Genomic DNA, 4,853 nt, shown 5'->3' with positions numbered 1-4,853 from the left:
AACTGCCCGATCACCATTGTTAATGGAAAGATCTACATGGGGGACTCTCTGAGGCGACCTGAATCTCCATTGAACAAATGATACAGCGTGCCGGTGTCACCAGTATTCTATGGCCGGAGAAGACGGGACGACGGCGCAGGGTTGCGTCAAAGGGGAATACGCCATTCCGATCCCTACCCAACCCCCACCCCCCTCATCACCCCCAAATCTACAGAGAGAAGAATCTTTATCTACACAGAGCAATGCCGACATCTTCTATACGGCTCACGATGACTTCTAGAAGGACAAGTCCAAGCTGATCCGCACCAGGAAGGTGAATATGGCCGCAGGATGCCCCGCCCACCCCAAAACGTTTTATCCAACCAACCATCACCTCTCATCCAATCTCTATCTCTATCCATTCGCCTACCAACCTTCACCTATGATTGCCGAATTCCATCTACCGACCGGCCTACCTTCCGCTATTTCCCCATCCAAACACATCTCCCTTCATCTCTCTCTCTCTCTTCCTCCATCTCGCTCTCTCTTCCTCCATCTCTCTCTTTTACATCGTTCTCCAGAAATATCCGACCACGCACGTGACTCCTCCTCCTGATTATCAAGAACCATCTTCTCATTTCTGCATCTACCAATCAGAACCGGAGCAAAGAAATCGGGAACATCGGAGCAGTTTTCTTCTTTTCTAGACTCGGAAAGTGAAACCGGGACGGAAATATCTCCACATGTGTCCCCCTCTCTGGAGGTATCTAGAAGTATCCCCCGATGTGTCCCCCTCTCTGGATGTATCTAGAAGTATCCCCCGATGTGTCCCCCTCTCTGGGGGTATCTAGAAGTATTTCCCGATGTTTCCCCCTCTCTGGGGGTATCTAGAAGTATCCTCCTCTCTGGGGGTATCTAGAAGTATTTCCCGATGTGTCCCCCTCTCTGGATGTATCTAGAGGTAACTCCCCATGTGTCCCCCTCTCTGGATGTATCTAGAGGTAACTCCCCATGTGTCCCCCTCTCTGGATGTATCTAGAGGTATCTCCCGATGTTTCCCCCTCTCTGGATGTATCTAGAAGTATCTCCCAATGTGTCCCCCTCTCTAGATGTATCTACACTATCTCCCGATGTGTCCCCCTCTCTGGATGTATCTAGAAGTATCTCCCCATGTGTCCCCCTCTCTGGATGTATCTAGAAGTATCTCCCGATCTGTCCCTCTCTGGATGTATCTAGAAGTATCTCCCGATGTTTCCCCCTCTCTGGGTGTATCTAGAAGTATCCCCCGATGTGTCCCCCTCTCTGGATGTATCTAGAAGTATCCTCCTCTCTGGATGTATCTAGAAGTATTTCCCGATGTGTCCCCCTCTCTGGATGTATCTAGAGGTATCTCCCGATGTGCCCCCTCTCTGGATGTATCTAGAAGTATCTCCCCATGTGTCCCCCTCTCTGGATGTATCTAGAAGTATCTCCCCATGTGTCCCCCTCTCTGGATGTATCTAGAAGTATCTCCCCATGTTTCCCCCTCTCTGGATGTATCTAGAAGTATCTCCCGATCTGTCCCTCTCTGGATGTATCTAGAAGTATCTCCCGATGTGTCCCCCTCTCTGGGTGTATCTAGAAGTATCCCCCAATGTGTCCCCCTCTCTGGATGTATCTAGAAGTATCCTCCTCTCTGGATGTATCTAGAAGTATTTCCCGATGTTTCCCCCTCTCTGGATGTATCTAGACGTATCTCCCGATGTGTCCCCCTCTCTGGGTGTATCTAGAAGTATCTCCCCATGTTTCCCCCTCTCTGGATGTATCTAGAAGTATCTCCCCATGTGTCCCCCTCTCTGTACCCCACAACTATACACTGATGTACTAATACACAACACCTCACAACTATACACTGATGTACAACTACACAACACCCCGTGACTGGTCACCTCTGTACAATGTGCTCAACTACTGTACACCGGACACAACTACTCATCACATCGCCCAGTGTGACAACCCCGACCACCGGAGTACTGTACAATATACACACCCCGACTACACTCCGCACTCCGAATGTACGCACCCGACCACTGCACCCGCACTGTACGCACCCGGGGCGGTCACCCCACACACAGTGATCACCCCGATGTGCAGATCGGTGCGGGGTATGGATGCGGCCATCACAGCGCTCCGCACACTGCCCGATACATCGAACATAGCGCTGTACTACAGGAACCTCCCTGACTCTGCGCTACATTCACCCCTCAATCCTGCACTGTACTACATACACCCCACATTGTACTACATACACCCCGCATTGTACTACATACACCCCACATTGTACTACATACACCCCTCAACTCTGCTCTGTGCTACATACACCCCACACTGTACTACATGCACCCCACACTGTGCTACGTACACCCCACATTGTACTACAATCTCTCCCCCCAACCCTACACTGCCCTATAAACACCCCCTAACCCAACCCTGTACTACATACACCCAGCACTGTGATACATGCACCCCCCCCCAACTCTGCACTGTGTACAACTTACCCGGCACTGTGCTCAGGCACCAGGCACCTCACACTTTCCTCTGTCGATTCCACACTGCAATCTGATTGGTGGTCTCTGGGCAGTACAGACAGTTTTTACTGCTGAGGCCTGTCACAGGAGAGAGGAGGACAATGACATCATTGTGTGACACAACACAACTCCCTACTGTCACATGGGATGGAGGGGTACTACACACTGCATCGGGGGTAGAAGGGATGGAGGGCCCCTGCACACTGCATCCTGGGGTAGGAGGGATGGAGGGCCCCTACACATTGCATAAGGGGGTAGAAGGGATGGAGGGCCCTACACATTGCATCCGGGGGAAGAAGGGATGGAGGGCCCCTACACACTGCATCCTGGGGTAGAAGGGATGGAGGGCCCTACACATTGCATCCGGGGGAAGAAGGGATGGAGGGCCCCTACACACTGCATCCTGGGGTAGAAGGGATGGAGGGCCCTACACATTGCATCCGGGGGAAGAAGGGATGGAGGGCCCCTACACACTGCATCCTGGGGTAGAAGGGATGGAGGGCCCTACACATTGCATCCGGGGGAAGAAGGGATGGAGGGCCCCTACACACTGCATCCTGGGGTAGAAGGGATGGAGGGCCCTACACATTGCATCCGGGGGAAGAAGGGATGGAGGGCCCCTACACACTGCATCCTGGGGTAGAAGGGATGGAGGGCCCTACACATTGCATCCGGGGGAAGAAGGGATGGAGGGCCCCTACACACTGCATCCTGGGGTAGAAGGGATGGAGGGCCCTACACATTGCATCCGGGGGAAGAAGGGATGGAGGGCCCCTACACACTGCATCCTGGGGTAGAAGGGATGGAGGGCCCTACACATTGCATCCGGGGGAAGAAGGGATGGAGGGCCCCTACACACTGCATCCTGGGGTAGAAGGGATGGAGGGCCCTACACATTGCATCCGGGGGAAGAAGGGATGGAGGGCCCCTACACACTGCATCCTGGGGTAGAAGGGATGGAGGGCCCTACACATTGCATCCGGGGGAAGAAGGGATGGAGGGCCCCTACACACTGCATCCTGGGGTAGAAGGGATGGAGGGCCCTACACATTGCATCCGGGGGAAGAAGGGATGGAGGGCCCCTACACACTGCATCCTGGGGTAGAAGGGATGGAGGGCCCTACACATTGCATCCGGGGGAAGAAGGGATGGAGGGCCCCTACACACTGCATCCTGGGGTAGAAGGGATGGAGGGCCCTACACATTGCATCCGGGGGAAGAAGGGATGGAGGGCCCCTACACACTGCATCCTGGGGTAGAAGGGATGGAGGGCCCTACACATTGCATCCGGGGGAAGAAGGGATGGAGGGCCCCTACACACTGCATCCTGGGGTAGAAGGGATGGAGGGCCCTACACATTGCATCCGGGGGAAGAAGGGATGGAGGGCCCCTACACACTGCATCCTGGGGTAGAAGGGATGGAGGGCCCTACACATTGCATCCGGGGGAAGAAGGGATGGAGGGCCCCTACACACTGCATCCTGGGGTAGAAGGGATGGAGGGCCCTACACATTGCATCCGGGGGAAGAAGGGATGGAGGGCCCCTACACACTGCATCCTGGGGTAGAAGGGATGGAGGGCCCTACACATTGCATCCGGGGGAAGAAGGGATGGAGGGCCCCTACACACTGCATCCTGGGGTAGAAGGGATGGAGGGCCCTACACATTGCATCCGGGGGAAGAAGGGATGGAGGGCCCCTACACACTGCATCCTGGGGTAGAAGGGATGGAGGGCCCTACACATTGCATCCGGGGGAAGAAGGGATGGAGGGCCCCTACACACTGCATCCTGGGGTAGAAGGGATGGAGGGCCCTACACATTGCATCCGGGGGTAGAAGGGATGGAGGGCCCCTACACACTGGATTCTGTGGTAGGAGGGATGGAGGGCCCCTACACATTGCATCCAGGGGTAGAAGGGATGGAGGGCCCCTACACATTGCATCCGGGGGTAGAAGAAATGGAGGGCCCCTACACATTGCATCCTGGGGTAGAAGAGATGGGGGGCCCCTACACACTGCATCTGGGGGTAGAGGGGATGGAGGGCCCCTACACATTGCATAAGGGGGTAGAAGGGATGGAGGGCCCCTACACATTGCATCCGGGGGTAGAAAGGATGGAGGGCCCCTACACACTGCATCCTGGGGTAGAAGGGATGGAGGGCCCCTACACATTGCATCTGGGGGAAGAAGGGATGCAGGGCCCCTACACACTGGATCCTGGGGTAGAAGGGATGGAGGGCCCCTACACATTGCATAAGGGGGTAGAAAGGATGGAGGGCCCCTACACATTGCACACTGCACTACTAC

At 55.2% G+C, this 4,853-nt stretch overlaps 1 protein-coding gene across 1 annotated transcript in view; it reads right to left on the bottom strand.

Annotated features, from left to right (window-relative positions):
• Positions 1-4,853, bottom strand: part of BCORL1 (BCL6 corepressor-like 1) — an 88,897-nt gene that overhangs the window by 67,243 nt on the left and 16,801 nt on the right. The window contains exon 2 of the mRNA XM_018576280.1: positions 2,517-2,624. The gene's annotated coding sequence lies outside the window, so the exon portion shown is untranslated. The remainder of the gene's footprint in view (positions 1-2,516; positions 2,625-4,853) is intronic.

The sequence above is a fragment of the Nanorana parkeri genome, unplaced genomic scaffold, assembly GCF_000935625.1.
Source record: "Nanorana parkeri isolate BGI_ZX_2015 unplaced genomic scaffold, ASM93562v1 scaffold62, whole genome shotgun sequence".
Lineage (NCBI taxonomy): Eukaryota > Metazoa > Chordata > Amphibia > Anura > Dicroglossidae > Nanorana > Nanorana parkeri.
Note: the sequence above shows the minus strand (reverse complement) of the source record. Positions and strands in the feature narration are given on the sequence as shown.